This window comes from Manacus candei, unplaced genomic scaffold (assembly GCF_025592945.1).
Source record: "Manacus candei isolate 608988 ecotype Guabito, Panama unplaced genomic scaffold, ASM2559294v1 h1tg000047l, whole genome shotgun sequence".
Taxonomy (NCBI): Eukaryota; Metazoa; Chordata; class Aves; order Passeriformes; family Pipridae; genus Manacus; species Manacus candei.
Window position 1 is genome coordinate 4,977,951 of NW_026138095.1, and position 17,125 is coordinate 4,995,075.

The window sequence follows — 17,125 nt, forward strand, 5'->3', positions numbered from 1 at the left end:
TCCCGCCCCGCCGGTCTCTCCCTTCCTGGCACCGGGGCGGGGCCGCCTCCAGGTACCGCCGGGCCCCTCGTCCCGGATCGCGGGCGGGACGAGCGGGGCCGCACTGCCCCGGGGGGCTGGACCCACCGGGTCCGGGGGCTGGGCTCTCTGCACTGGGACAGGGCTCACCCCCCGAGGCTGGGCTCTCTGCACTGGAACAGGACTCCCCCCCCCGAGACAGGGCTCACCCCCCGAGGCTGGGCTCTCTGCACTGGAACAGGACTCCCCCCCCCGGGACAGGGCTCACCCCCCGAGGCTGGGCTCTCTGCACTGGAACAGGACTCCCACCCCCGGAGGCTGGGCTCCCCACCCGGGACAGGGCTCACCCCCCGAGGCTGGGCTCCCCCCCCGGGACAGGGCTCACCCCCCGAGGCTGGGCTCCCCACCCGGGACAGGGCTCACCCCCCGGGACAGGGCTCACCCCCCGGGACAGGGCTCCCCCCCCGGGACAGGGTTTAGCCCCGGGGATGAGCTCCGACCCGGGACAAGGCTCACCCCCCGAGGAAGGGCTCCCACCTGGGCTCCCCCCGGGACAGGACTGACCCCGGGGCTGGGGTCTCTCCCCCAGGACAGGGCTCACTCCGGGACAAGGCTCCCCCGGGCTCGGGGTCGGCACTAACGCGGGGCCGCACGGACGGGCAGCCCCGCAGCCCCGGCCCGGACCCAAATCATCCCCTGACCCGCCCGGGTCACACAGCCAGGTCCTTTCTGTCCTGTCCCGTGGTCGGGACTGAACGTGTGAGCCCCCCTCAGCCACCTCCCGAAGGGGACTTTGTGGCTGAATTCACGACAAAGTTGGCGTTTCAGGAGGCAAAGCTCCGAAACTCCCTCGCAGCCCCTCCTGCTGCGCGACACTGCACCACTGCATGTACAGACACACCCCAACCTCAGCACCCACCGCCACGGAACCACCCCCCTGCTCCCGCAGCCTGCAAACAGGTTCTCTCAAACCCCGCGTTCTTTTCTGATTCACAGGTTTAACAGGAGCAGAAGCACAGATCTCAAAGAAACAGGGAGGAAACCCCCAGCAGTGCATGCAAGTTACATTCATAAAATGTAACTTTCTTTATGCAGAAACCACTAACGCGTTCCTCTCTCCACATACGTATTTCCACACGTGGGACTTTCTCGCTACAATTACTATCAATGACTTCCACTGCCACTTCATCACAAGCCTGACTGTGCCTCAGACCTGCACAATACTTGGGAACAAACGTAGCATGAATGAAAATTAAAACCTCAGTTGTAATTTTGGTGGACAGAGAGTTGTAATTATTTCAGTATCAAACACACACAGAATTGCATTAACTAGCATTTGAGTACAGCTTAATCAGTCTTACAGTCAGGACATGATACAAGCAAATAAATTATTTGCCTGACATTAGAATTTAATGAATTAACAAAGCTCTATTTGCACTGATTATGAGAGGTTTCCCTAGGATGAACTCACTTTCTTTTGTGGGTTGTACAACTCCGTGGCCCCATCTGCTGGATGGCTTTAACAGAAAGGCTGGAGAAAAATGTGGGTTTTTTTGTGTACCTACAAGTATATCTATGAAAAAAAAGTTATTATGACAACTATTTGGCAAATTGATTGTACACCATGAATGTAGGAGCAGTCTTTTTCTAACTCGTTCTATAATAAATGGGTGTTCAGCTCAGGGAGGCTCCATTTGAGACAGTTCTAATGAACACATCTCAGTTTTCCTTCTCTCAGTCTTGTCATTTGGATATAAGCCAGACATCAGCTGTCAGAACAGGAGTTTGCTTACTTATTCTTGTTCACAGAATTTTGACAGACATCCTCTCAACGTAAATGTTTTATCCATTTGCTCTTTAACATTGATACTGAAATAAGGGTCTGTTTAAATTAGCCCTTGTTAAACCTGCAGTGTGAGTCAGATCTTGTTCCAAAGAGCATATTTTATTGAGCTACTCTGGGAAAAAAAAAATCCGATGAAGCCTTTTTTTCACTGGAATTTACTGATTAAAGTCACTAATTGAAAGCAGCTATTGGTCTAGATCTGTGAACTCTTAGAGGGCTTCAGGTTCTGCTTGAAACAAGCCTGCCTGGCTCTTCAGCCTGTTCCTGGCTGGAGTCCTTGGTATTCATGAACTGGTGGTCAAAGAGTCCCAGGAGTCCTACTGTGCTCCTTGAAATTTTACTATTATTGCAGATGCAATATTATACTTAATTATTACTATTAAGGGACATTTTCTGTCTTTTGCAAGCACGTGGAGTATGTTATAAAAAGAAAGAAGGAAGAGGCTAAATAATTTCTCTTTGCAAAGTGTTTTGAAACAAGAGTGTTGAGTGACATAGCTGATGTCTGCCTTGGCTCAGCTAACATGTATTATACCAACACAAGCAGGCTTGTCAATGTAATTTCATTTGCACCAGAGATTTTGATGTTGTTGCTATGTCAACTACAAATATAAGTAATTGCTATAGCTATGCAGAAGTTTTTTCAGTCTAGTTTGGCTGGTTTAAAGTTCAGTTATATATAATTATTTTAGTTTCTAAAAAAGTCACACCTTTACCTTATGTAGTCCTCAGTCCTCTTTTCAAAGAATCACATGCACACAGAGCACATGGAGTGAAATACTTAAACAAACTCTCATATTCATAATTTGATTTATGTTATTGACCTGTACCTGCTTTTGTTTGTTATATGAAAATGATAAACCATGGTGATGATTTTTGATTTAGTTCAAAACTGAGAGAGATTCTTAAAAGATCATTATTCATCAGAGATTAGGTGAGGAGTTCCAAAGTACTCCCTCCTTCATCTCCTCAGGGCAGAATTTACTCTCACAAACTTCACCAGAAGTCTATTTTAGTGTGATTCTTCCTTGTTATCCAGTACAAGAGAGATACAGTCGAGAGGATTCTCGCTCTACCTCATTAGAGCAGATGCCAGTTATGCTCTTTGCTGGTAGCTCAGCTTGAACAAACAGCTCGAGGGTTAAATCAAATCCCTTCTGCAGCATCTCCATTAACTCATTGCCTCCAGATAACAGCAAACCTAATGAGGAGCTATTTGGGCAGATTAAATTGATGTTTGGGATGCAGTCTCCCTAAGAATACAGAGCTGTCCCCAAATATCTATTTAGGTAATTACTATTTTATGAATTAAAAAAATAAATATATATATAATCCAAACTCTGTTATGTTAGCAGCACATTTAATTTGCCTCTGCAGAAAAGGGAACAAATCTGGCAGTGCCACAGGGAGGTGGTAGAGGCCTGCAGAGGGCAAGCTTGGTCAAGGAATCTCCTCATTTTTCATGCAGCAGCTACACGAAGTTAAGGGTGGTTTAGGAAAAGGCAATTCCTTATCAGCCATAGTGGGTTTTCTCATACACACGCTGTGGTTCAGATGCAGCTCTTTAGCATTACAATGCTTTCTTGTAATTTGAAATAATTTTAAAAAAATCTTTGTAAATGCAATGTCAAGCTCTCAAAAGGTAGGAGAGGGTCAGAGAGGTGGCATTTTTGTGGATGTCTCTGTACATTGGAGACTACTTAGAGAAGTTTATTTTGTAGGACATCCTCTGTGAATTTGGACAGCTGTAAAACACACTTGTCCAATTAAAGCAGGAATGCCTTCTGAGTTACATGACACTGGTACACAGCAGGACATTCAGCTTGCATTTGGTACACATCCCTGTGTGCTACCAGTTTATTTTAATTTTGTTTTCAAATCACTGAAGTTCATGATAACAATCTCTCATACCTCGCTTTGAGCTGCAATATAAATTTCTTTGCCTTCAGTCAATAAGCTTGAAAAAATCTGTGATATTAACTGGTACACTTTTTAACATTAAAAGATTACTTGTTGAGTGATGAGATCTCCAGATTAATGGTTTCATCTATAAGTGGCTGGAATGCATAGAACTACAAACATTTTTGTCTGCTGCTTAAAAAGAAACAAACAAAACCCAATAAACCAACCTCCAAATCCTTCTGTCTCAGGTAGGTGATATAAGAACATAAGCTGCAGGAATCAACCTGCATCAAACCTGAAGCAAGCTGGTATTTTCAGCACCAGGAACAATCTTGATTAGTTGGACACCACTGCAATTATCAGTGTAGAAATCAATCCTGGAAGGAACTCAAATCCCCAATCTTTGCACATCAGCTGCAGGTATGGCCTTTGCCAAGAAGGTCATTTTTTCTCCTCGTGACACTCCCACTTGAAGAGCAAAGCAGCTCTCAGCAAGAGCTGAGTTCAGCACTGTTTCTCCTCATTTTCTTACTGTTTGGACAATGGCAATAGCTAAAACCAGATCCTTTCAAAATACACATTTAAAGAACACAATTTTCAGGCACTGCATCCTAATTAAATGATTTCAGCAATAATTGATTGCCCACAAATAGACCTACTGGCTACTGCACCAAATATCCCAAAGCTTCATGGACTGGCAGGAACTTGTCACCCACAGAGCCCTGGTTCAAATCCAAGCCCTCTCCAAGCCATGTAGTGCCATGCTGCTCACATGGCTCTCTCCTGTCCTAATTAACCAGGAGCCTCAGCTGAGCTCTCTGCTGGATTTTAATTACAGCGTTATTAATTCATGGGGAAAAAAAATTGACAGATGTTTCAGGTTGGTTGTAGCAAATTAAAAGGCAGGTGCTTGGCAGAAAAGCTCAGAAATGATGAAACAAATGACTCGTGGAGGTTTAGCTGTTTTACAGTGAGCAGGGTATGTGGTACCAGTTCCTACACTGGAGTGCAGGGTGATTTCTCAGCCTAAAAATAACAATAGCAACAGATTTTGCTCTGTCTGGCTTTTAAGGAAGCTTATAAACATGTGTTCATTTTACTCCTCTTTCCTCTAAACAGAAAAAACCCTTTTTTAGGTTGTTAGTTTAGATAAATTGTGTGATGCAGAGGTAAACAATAGAAGTAGTTGGTTACTCTGCAGTGATTGCTACTCAAACTGAGCATATATAATGAAGTAAAAGACTAATTTTCAACTCTTAGATAACCAATGTTGTCATAATTTCGCTAATAATTTCAATCACCTGACAAAGCAGCTCAGGAAAATGCTTGAATCAAATAAATGCATTACAGCAAACACAGGCAGGGTTTGAAAAGCTACCAAGGTCAGGATTTTAAGGAAAACAAGAAGCCAGTGCCATGACTTTGAGCTCTCCATCAATTATGCTGTTGCACAGGAATCTTTATCTGAAGTCTCAGTGAGTCTCATCTGTTGTGATGACACACAGTCAGATGAGCTGAAAAAACACTCTTTCAGTAGACACTTGGTTACTAAAAAGTTGTTTGGATACAGGTTCTGTCTCTGTTTTGGTGATTCTCTTCCAGGGAAGGAAATGTTACAGAGTTTGTGTGCTTTGTTTGTTTTGGCTTGTTTTTTTTTTTAAATGGAATGTACATATGCAATATATGGTATAATTCCCCCCAAAATGAGCCACTTTGTATTGTTTTCATGTGTTAGTATCATATAAAAAACAAAGTGCTAGGATTTCCCTAATGTTTTTGTTTTTTTTTCTTTAACAAGATGATAGTTTAAATGATGCTTCTTGTCCAAGTGTATCCAAAAATTATTCAAAGACAAAAAAATCATTAGATTTCATTTTGAGAATGCAGAATCAGATACACTGACAATTTCAGAACTAGAATTTTGGACAGTTTTGGTTTTGATAAACCAGTACTTGCTTACCAGAGGTGTCTTTCTGGAAAAAATCTCCCCCACTTGTAGGTTTATCACACATTAATTGCCTCAGAGCTGGGAAGTTAAAAACCCAACCCAAAACCTCTTTCCACTAGTGGAGACAGAGTTATGGGGACCTGCCAAAAGACCCCATTTCAAAGGCAGTGGTTTTCCTACTGTTGGAGTGCAGGATGTAGAGAAAAATTTGGCAACTTGTTAAATGGAAAGAATCAGCTATATATCTAGAATAAACAAAGAAATGCAGATTTTAATGCTGTAACTCAATGAAAGATGAAGAACATCTTTCCCTGTTTCTTAGGGAACAAATATTCATCCATTTTCTTAATCTGGAAACAGAAACAAAGTCTGCTGGTGCTTGGACTGAGCCTTCTCCTAAGCAGAAAGTATTTATTCAGATTTCTTTCACTTCCACCACACTTGGACGTGGTCAGTGAGTGCTGTCAGTGCACGTGGCTCTGACCTGTGGGGCTTCTGCACAGCTGGTGCTCACAGATTAATAATTGTGGCCTAAATGGAGATTTATGGCACTGTCACCTCTGGGCCATCCTGAGCCTCCAGTACGTGGAGCAGGGGAACACACACATTTCTCACAGAGTTCAGGCTCTTACTTTGCATTGCAGGTCATTGGGTTTTGCAGGATGAACATAAAGAGAATGAGTTGTACAGAGCCTTGTCATGGAGCCTGAGCTCACTGACATTAAGTTCAATAAGGAAAGAAATTGCAGAAGGTACATTCCCTGTATCAGCATTAAGCAGAGTGAAATTATTGCTGGTTACTCCTCTGAAACTTAAGGTCAAAATCTCTGAATCTCTGTTCAGAACAGCTGTAAACTTCAAAACCTACTCACTGCTTTGGCTGCATCTCCACGCTGCTGTTTTTGGCAAACATTTCTGTGCAGCACATTTTACCCAGGGAGCTGGAGCACTGGCATTCACGAGACCATGCAGCTACAAGTAACTTAATGTTGTGTGAAACAATCACCATGATGTCTAAAAGGTACAGTTCACACACTGCAGGAATCCCTCTGGCATTTCCAAAAGTAGAGAACAGTTTTGGATGCACAGGCAGCACAAGTCCTGTAGGCAAACTAGAAATTCCTGCTTGGCTGTACTTGAGTTTTCACCACAAGTAACGATGCACCAATGTCAGCAATGGAGGGATTTTTTAACTGAAATATTTAGTGCAGAAGAGTATCAAAATTATCTGATCTGTTTGTTGTCAAGACAGCTGTGAGGAAGAGCCTCCAAGAATTGCTTTTTCCACCATGATCAATATGTCAGAGGTCTTCCCATACTAGACTCTTACACCAAGTCTGTTGCTCCTTCCTAGTGTGGTCAGTTCTGAAAATAAGCAAGAGATTTCTTCCATCTTTTTTACTAATTCAAGACACGTATTTTTCCTTGCAATGACATTTATGTGCACTCCCTACTTCTGACCTTGTGAGCAGAAAGACCCCTAAACTTTACATATAGCTGTGCCCAAAAAGAAAGGTGAAATACAGAGCTGAACTACACTTTTGGCCTCTCAGCTTAGGAGAATCAGAATCCTTTCTGATTACAGAATCGTTCCCTAAAATATTTTCCATCCACTTATTCCTGGAACTATGTCCACAATAACAATTTCCTCCATCACGAATTGAAACACAAAGCTACACAAAAGGCACAGGCATCACTGCTCACTTGACCACTTGCTTGCAGAGCAGCTACACTCAGTATTTGCATCACTGCTGTGAAAGTGCCTATTCTGCAGTCTTGTGTGCAGGGCAGACCTTTAGAGCCTGGCACATTTCCACCCAACAGCCCCCCAGACAGCTCTACCTGCACGGATCAGAGGTCAGACTATTACCTCTGAAGAGGTCAGACTAGTACCTCTGAAGAGCTCAAACATTCCCACCATACCCCCTTGTAATGCACCCTGGTGTTCAAGCTCTCAGCAATTATAAATGACAGTATCCATCAATTTTAGCTGCTTATATGTTCCCCATTGCTACAGTAACCGAATGCTTTGTACTCCTTAATCCATATTGAGGTTCTGAACCAATTATAGAAAGATTTAATGTTAAGAGTTGTTAATTTGAGTTGTTAATTTGTCCGAAGTCCCTCTTTTGATGCCCAGTTCCAGAAATCTGAGGTTTGAAACATGCTCTCAGCTGTGGAAACTGGAAAATTTTCCTTCCATGCCTGCCCACAAAGTCTTTTGTCACGACTGAATAGGCCCCTCATTCCCACCTACCTTCAGAAGCAGTAAGAAACTGGGGACTTTGCTGTTGATGTCAGCAGCACCAGAGGATTGTCATTGGAAATATGGAGGGTTATGCCTTCTTTCATAGAATTGTTGCCCTAAAGCACATAGAAATTACATGAGAATGCTGAGTGTGCCTCCTTAGTGTGTGGCCACTGTGTTTTTAATTCTGCATTCCATCTATTGAACCTTGCTCTCCTGCTCATCATGTAGGAAGTGTGAGCATTGTCAGGATTCAAACTTTGTACGATGACTGTAAACCCTTATTTTTATCTAGATATAAGGAATTTGGCCAAAGTTACACAAGAGATCTGTGGGAAATTAGGGAATTGAGCCTAAGCCTCTTATATCTTAGAGCAGCAGCCTGACTGCTGCTTTCAGAAGAGCTTCACTACATTACACCAGCTAAGTGTCTGGCTCAATCACTATTCTGTGGATTACTAGAGGGCAGATTAACTGGAGTCTATTGAATTTTTAAAACATAAAATAAATACCTGCTATAAGCTCTTAGCAGGTTTCTCCTAGCAAGGTTTGAGGGATTTCCACTGTCTTAATTCTGCACCTCTGTATGTGCACAAAAATTGATAGTGCATAAACCTACCTGGTAAGTAAAGCAAAGCCTCATAATTTTGTTTAAGGTTAATGAAAGGCAATGTCAACCCTGACATCCCAGATAAATGATGTTTTCCATTGCTGTACACAAATGGACTGGAATATGGTTAGCACTGAGTCTGCTAGGCAAGAATAACCTCAGCTCCTTTCAATTTGGAATTCTCTAACCACCCATGGACGATAAGATGTTGTGCACTTACCATCAATTTTCTGACTTCGTGGGGAACAGAGGCTGAGAGCAAGACAGATCCTCACATGCACTGCCTTGTTACTTATAATTTCTTTACTGAGAGTTCGTGCTTCCCCTCAGCTGAGACAAATCCGTTTTCAGCTGCATCTGATAAAGCAACACCCACAGCTCAAGGTCACCAGCTCCAAATTGGCCTTGCTTTTAACTGGTCTCACTTGAATGGGAATAAGCTTCAAGTGCTGCTTAGTCTTAGCTTTGATTCGGTTAACAGTGCACCATCATCTTGTGAACAGGGCACTTGAGCTGCAGTTACACTCTTATCATTCCAGTTGCTCAAATCAATTGAGAAAATATGCAATATTGTGCAATATTACCAGCGGACTTTTGAATACAGATGTGTTTACCCAAACACCAGTAAGGTGATCACTGGTTTCTCAGTGTTTCACGTCAGTTCTAGTTCTTCAGTAAATCCTGTGCCAATGGAATACAGATATAATAAAGGAAATTAATTCTCCTGCCATAACTTGAAAGAGCAGCACAATGGTGATAGGTGCAGTGGCACGGAGGCAGCTCACAGCATGCTGGAAGGCTGCAGTCCTGAGACTGCTCCATGGAAGACAAAAACCAGTAATCTTTCCATTGCTCTTCTTTCAGTCCTTTTACTCTTGAGGCCTAAAGCCAAGCCCAGTAAAATATGGCTAATTAAACCTCTGATCTTTAACCACTGGTGTGGCCTTCACACACAACACCACACAGTAAAGCTGCTACAAGTAACATCCTGATAACCTGCTTGTACTCATTAACACCTGTTAGAGGGAGTTGGTTTCAAAGCCTCTCTGTTTAACAGGGAACAAGACCTTTAAATCTGCATACAAAACAGTATTTAAAAACCCAGCTCAATTGCAGAGTGAAAGAGCCAAACCCTATGAGAAACAGTAATGACCTTTCTGGTACACAGTTTGCTTTGCCCAGGGATATTTAACTTCTTGATTCAGTCAGTCAGTCAGTTTGGACAACTCAGTTTGCCAAGCCCTTTGTAATTTCCCTCCTTCTTATGAACACAGTTAATATTTAGCTATCAATCGAGTCAATCTTTATTCCCCTGTAATTTTTTTTCAGTTCTTTCTATATTTCTAAAGCCTGATTATAAATATACACTCCACAGAATGACTGATTTTATATTTTTAGCTAGAAAATCTTAGTGCTTAGCCCAAAAGGAAACATATCAGGGGTTTCATTTTAATTAAAACCATGATATTTCCCAACAAACTTCTATAAATAAACAGTCATTCGTTACTCTCTACATGTTCCCAAATAAAAATGTTTTGTTTAATGTGTGTCTTATGTAAAAAGTATTATTTCTAGTCAATACATGCTTCTATAGCTGTGGGAAGCACTGCTGCACCTCATAGGAGTTACAGTTCAGACACTCACAAGTTCCTGCTCTGAGGATGGAAGTGTCTTTGGATTATCCTTAGAAATCACAGCTTTCCCTCAGGATGAAGCATCACATGAAAACATGGGATATCCAAGAGCTTGATAACATGGAAAACTCTTCAAACTTTCAGCATTACCAGTGATTTTCCAAATATTTCTCTACATACCTTATCAAGGTAAGAACAACAGTCACTGACTACTAAAGAGCATTTTAGGCTGATTGGCAAAACATTAACAAATATAATCCTATTGTGCAGCACCTCCTTCTCTTTGAATGCACAGGGAGTACCTCCACGCATAGACACATCTACCTTCTCATCAGAAATTATATTTAATGCACCAAAATTACTTACCAGGACTTTGTTAAACCAGAGATAGTGCAGTGCAGGTTATGAAACCAGGATAAAGGAGGCAGGACCCTTGGGATCTCCCCTTCTGGCTTGAAAGCTGCTTGCTGTGGTCTCAGGGAAAAAAAATAAGAAAAAAAAATCACTTCTCTATGATGCAATTTACTCATCTGAAATAATGAGATACCTCACAGCAACTCTTCAATAATACTTGTGAAACTACACAGTGATCTCTTGGCCAGAAGTGTTCTAGTGGAGCCCAAATGTCAAAAATTGCTTTCAAATCAGGGAGTGAACAAAAAGTATATACCAGACTGCCATGGATGGTGCTGTAGTTATTTCCACTATGATGCCTCTCTTACAGTTTCATCTCTTTTATGGCCTATTTTGATGAGTTAGCATTGCCTAATACTGGTTTTTTCCCCTCCAAAATTTCACGTGTCCTCCTTTGCCCCGCTCACATCTTTTTTTTTTTTTTTTTTCCCCCTCACAAAACTGCTCATGAATCGCTTTGGCAGTCAGAGGGTAAAGTGATAAGCACTTTTAGAAGATGGCTCATGGTTCAGTGGCCATCAGCAAGCGCTGTCAGAGCCCATAACCCTCAGCTGGGAGGTAACAGCAGCTTCACTCACGCCATCATTAACCTGCTGCACGGCCCCTGTGCCAGCTCGGGGAGGGCAGCCAGGCTGGCAGCATTCCTGCCTTGGCAGGCACAGGCCAGGCCACTGGCAGGGAATTTTATTCATGAAGGTGACCACTGGCCGTGAAATTCGAGTACCCAAATAGTGGTGACATCACACACTGAGGAAAACAATCACCTCTTGAGGCAGCTCAGTGGGGAACTGGAAGAGTTGTGGTTGTCCAGATACATCCCCCAGGTCTGCCCCCTCACCCAGACATGAGGTGAGGGCAGCAGACTGAAGGATCACTGCTCCTATAAAATATAAAAACAGGGACAACCATGACTGTCTCTCACTCTCTTCCTACAGCATTAAGAAAACTAACTAGATTGATCTCAGCAGTTTAATATCATGCTTGTGCATTGAAATAGAGCCTCCTAAACACAGAAAAAAGGTCTTGTTATATCATTAGGTGCTTTCCTTAAATATCCATTGTTTTTAAAAGACATGAGGAACCTACTTACCTGTTATTAAAACCCACTGAGTTTAGACATCTCCTTAAATGATTCAGTAACTTAGATTGTTAAATGAAAAAAAACCCAAAAAACCTTATTTGTTCTGTTTCTCTGTGCAAGCTGTACATGGTAAAAGAACAACTGCCCCCTAAACAGAAATATTAAAAGGAACTGAAATTCTTTTAGGTTGATCTAATACTGTATTTGTTTAGAACTTTGTGATGACATCAGCTGCTGCTGCTGCTGACTAGCAGGTCTGCTCCAGGAAGGCACGAGTCTGCTGTGCAAAAATAAGTGTGTGCTTACAGTGACATGTCCTTTCACAGATTCCTGCTGGAAGTCAAATCCAATGGAAGATTTATTTACTGTGCACAGCTGTATTTCAGATCTTGATTACTGTGTGTTTCCTTTGGAATGTTTGCACTATGCTGGCTACCTATTTTTATTCCCTACACAAAGAGTATGAGGCCAGGAAGATGCAGGAGGGGAAAATCCCACAAACCTGAAAGGAGGTGGAGACTGATTCATGTCACCACTTTTTCCCTGTGGCACAGCAAGTGACCTTTTATTTCCAACTCTCATCTGGTACAGACTGGAGAAACAAACCCTGCTTGAGAGGTGTTAGTCCTGTAATTTGGTGCAGTGCTGAAAAATTCTACAGTGAGGAAATTAGTATGAGGATCTCTAAGAAAGAGAACAGAACGGGAGCTGAAGTTGCAAGAGGCTGCAGGGGCAGCAGGGATGGTCTTAGTGACCAGACTGGCAAAAATCCACTTATAGTGGCACATTTAAACTGCACTTAAGAACGTGGGAGCTCTTCCAGGTCTAACCAAGAGATGGACCACAGGGGCAGACACTTGTTTTCCCCTTGGCAGAAGAAAATTTACAGTGCTTATGCTTTACCCCTGGTTTTAGTTCTGCAGAAATACTGAAAGGGCAAGATGAGAGCAACCAGAAGAATTTAGCAACAGAGTAAGTAGAGAAAGTTAAAGATCAAACTGTTTCAAGTTTTAAATTTATTTGAAGCGTACTTGAAACACAGATGGAATTTTTATCCAACCTACAATATCCCACAGACACAAGCAAAACCTTCCTGAAAAATTTCAAGATGATTGCACAGGAAAAAAAATAAAAATCTATCCAAGCAGCTGGCCAGAGGGAGAAGAATAAGGTCAGACACATCTCCTGGTTTTGTAACAAAGACTAGAAACGTTGCATTTAATTTCAGACCTCCTTGTTTCAATCAACTCTGCTTTTCTTCTGTGCACATCCCTTCCTCTGAGGGCTTTCCTGCTAAGAGTCTGCACCAGCAGCTTGGGTTTAAGTCTGCATCAAGCTGGTTTTTATAGTAGTAAGCACACTTGGAAGCTACAAAGACACAGTGTGTTTCCTGCTGCCCTGCTTATCAGTCACAGCCAACAATTCATAGCTGCTCTTTAAAAAAAGAAAATAATTAAACCAGTACAGGCTTTAAATAGTGCAGGGCTTAAAAAGGAGTGAAGTGATTCTATCTCATGCTTGTGGCACAAAAAGTAGTTGTGAGTCAGGTAAGCTGAAAAATTACTGCATCTCAATTTTTTGAAAATGTTTTAAATGACTTATTGAGACTTTGGCCTTCAGTCTCAGAAAAGTCGAAAGCTGCTCTGTTAAATTATCCACATAAAACAGGATGTGCTGAATTAATTTCATATTAGAACACAAGCTCCATTATTGATGGGGTTACAGACCCTCAGGCTGACCCTTTTACTTGCTCCAAAATCTAATTCAGATTGCCCTGAAATTTAATTTACCACATGGAAGCAATGGATAAAATAAGTATTCCAAATTTGGGATAATGTATTTTAAAGAGGTTGGTATTTCCTCTCCATGGAAAACACACATCAATATATAACACTGAAAAAAATCCACTGCTAACACTGAAACCTAATTTTTGGGGGTATATATTTAATAACTTACATGGGTTTTCATTAGACCTTAAACCCATTTCACATGGATTCCCAGACCCTGAAGAGCTCTTCTGGAAGGTTTCACCTTCAATTACAATTAGCCAAAAGTAAAAAAACTTGGAACATCAGATTCTTCTACTAATTTCTTTTCTACAAGCAGTGTGTTTTGTGTTGCTGAAGAGAAGATTTAGCTTGCCACTGTAGCAGAATGGCTGTTAAAAATGTTTGTTTTTTCCTGGAAACTGGCACACATTAGACTCCTTTCATATGTTTTGTTGCCTTCTCTGTTAGGATTAAACCTTCTGAAATACCCACCTCTCTCAATCCATCTGATGGCTCGCTTTCTATGGCCCAGTTTTCTTTTTTCCTACCACTGATCCAGATTCCAGCTCAGCTTTGCCAAGCACAGCTGCCATTCCCACAAAATACTAATGCCACTTCTGGAGAGAGCTCAAACCCTTCTCTCTGCCCTGGGTCCTCCCTTGCTTGCTTGGCTTTCTTCCTCCCATGCACCTGCTATCTATCCACGTGCACACAGACTTTTAGCTTTAGAAGGAAAGCCCAGTCTCAGCGTGGGCAGGGATAATGCCCAAATAATCACTATACAGGACTAGGAACCAGAGGTTTTAGAAGGCAGGGCTGGAATTGGAGCCCGTGGAGTATTAACAATGCAGAACTTGGTACCTGGACTGTGATCTGTTAACAGAGACAGACAGGTAGCTGCAGCAGGAGATGCAGAATGTCTGTGAGATGTACTTTGCTGGAGTTTCCATGATTAAGCCAGCAATCACCTCCGTGCAAACCTTTCTTTGCAGAGATCAGCGGCGCAGTTGATAAAATTTTGTCCGAGGTATTTCTTCTGTAGATAAACCAGAGTGGAAGGCAGGGTTAATTATGTTGCCTTAAGCAACAGACTTTCTCTTTTCAATAACATTTCAGTTGTCCTGGGCTATTAAATACTACTTAGAGCTGCTCTCACACTGATTCTTTGGGAAGTGTTGTTGGAGATGCTTATCTTTGTGCCCTGGCAGCCACATCGATGTTTGCAGACAGGCAGGAGTTGGCCCTTCCAACCTCTGCTTCAGCTTGATGATGATGGCAGAACGTGAATCACTATTAGCCAGGCAATGTGCATATATCCCTCATTAACTCTATTCCTAATTGTCATAAATCCTCCTTAAATTGGCTTTAAAATGCCACTGCCGTAAACATTCCCTGTTCCTGTTTTGCCTCACGGGAGGATGATGTTTTTCCAGCACCAGGAATTACTATTTAATAACTTGGCTATTTAACCAAGACTAAAGTGAAGGCTTGTAGGGATCATGTGTACATGAATATTATTATAAACAGATCCCTTTCCAGAAACATCCTGAAATTTGCAGAGGACCACTGTGTCAACAGCCACAGCAGAATCATGGAGGGGAATCTTTTCTGGTGCTGCATGTAAGGAAGATTTCATGGCTTGAATGCTCTTTGTAACTTAAAGAAAGGATTATGAGTCCAAGCAGCAGCAGTACCAGGCAATTAATGAAATTACTCTTTTGGGAGGGCTCAGTGTACACTCTTAAATGTGTTGAAAATTAGCCACAACTCCTTAAGGAACCTACTTGGAACAAAAACTAAATTTAAATCCAGAAGTTAATTTAATAATGTGGAATACATCATAAGACTTCTGGTCCACAGGTTCCCTCAACTCATTTGGTTTGGTGTTGTTTTTTTTTTTTTTTTTTTTTTTTTTAGTATTTAAAGTTAGCATTTTACCTTGTGCACGTTTATCTCTTTATTACATTTAGTTTCATATTTTCCTCCTCCTAATATTGTTTCCAATGTAATATGTTTAAATATCCTAAATCTCCCTGGGTGATGGCTGATAAAAGAAAAGTGGGCTGTGTACAACACAAAATCTAGTTCAAAGCAGCCAGGCACAGCCCCACATTGCTGGAAGCAGCAGCAGCCCCTCTCACCTGCTGATACCTTGGCTGAGGGAGGCAAGAGTCTTTCTGGGTATCCCTGGGAAGAGCTGCTCTGCAGCAGCTCTAGCTTGAGTAGCATTTACAGCAGAAGAACAGAGACAAACCCAGCCATTTTATTTTGAACTGTCATTTGGAATTTGTGGTGCTTACAGACCTTCTGAAACTGTTCCCCAAGTTCCTGCAATCCTGCAGGAGGATTTAACAAGGAGGGAGCTGTGCTGGTGTCCAAGAACTGTCCTGTCAGCAGAGCACCTTGACAGGTGGGGGTTCTCCTTGTGTATCCATGAAGACTCCCTGCAAAAACCACACAAAACCCTCCCAAACATCCTTAAAGATGGACGTTTTTGTGAAAAGAGATGGAATTCTTGGTGTCCTTTCCTTTTTTCTGTAAGGCTTATAATGACCCAACTACAACAGACTGGCCACTCTCCAGTGCTTCATTAAAAGGAGTCTCTGTGTTTCATTAACATCTGTCAGACATGGTTTATTCCTTTTCTTTTATCCTGCCTCTGGAGAGCACCCTGTGAGACACGGAGTGCTCTGCTGTATTTGCATGGGGTGTGTGTGGTTTGGGGTTTTTTATCTACTGCTCTGTGTTCAGTGAGGAAAAGAGTAATCCAGAGATGCCTGGTGGGTTTTGATAGGGAAGATGGAAAGGTCTGTGGGAATCATTTACTCCTAGTACATTGCTCTGCAGCCTCAGACCAGCAGCCAAAAAAGCTCTGCCTCCTGCACCAAAGAGGTGACAGTGCCTTGCACCAGAGACAGATTTGTGTCAGGAGGACAAATTCACTCAGGTGAAATTCTCAGGCCCAGGAGCTCAGGGTATTTTGCAAGTCATAGCAATGTCTTGCAGCAGTAAAATTCAATATTTTTATGATTCCTGGAAAAAGCTGTGTATACTGATGTGACGCCATGAAGGTAAATAGCACAGCAGAGCAAAGGCAATTTCAGGTAGAGAATTGGACCCTGTCTAGACTGACATTCTTCACTTGAACAGCAGCATTTTTTTTGTTTCAAATACTACTGACAATGAACTTTGGCTCATCTGTCAAAGAAACAGGAGTTTGAGGAATGAGATTTAGAGAAATTTTTACCTAACATTGGATGCTCATTCATATGCCAAGGGCCAAACACCCTTCCAAATCAGCTGTGTTTATTAAGAGCTCAATTTGCCAGTTACTGATGTTCATTTTTTAACTTGTATAATGGTGAGTATTGCTTTTATGTATCATCTCCATTTTACAAAATCAGTGAATGAACTGAAAACCAGAGATTTCTCTCACAGGCCATGAGAATGTGTGAATGGCACATCTTCCTTTGGCTGTGCTGGAAATGGCAGCCCTGTGTTTAGGAAACACCCTGTGCTGACCGAGGAGTGAAAAGAGAAGGGCTTTAGAACTGGGAAGTGAGGTTGGAAGGAAATGGGTACAATTAATTGAGTGGTGAGCAGGATAAAATAAAGGCCTGGAAGGATGTACTGCACACACGTGGCTGTGTTGAGC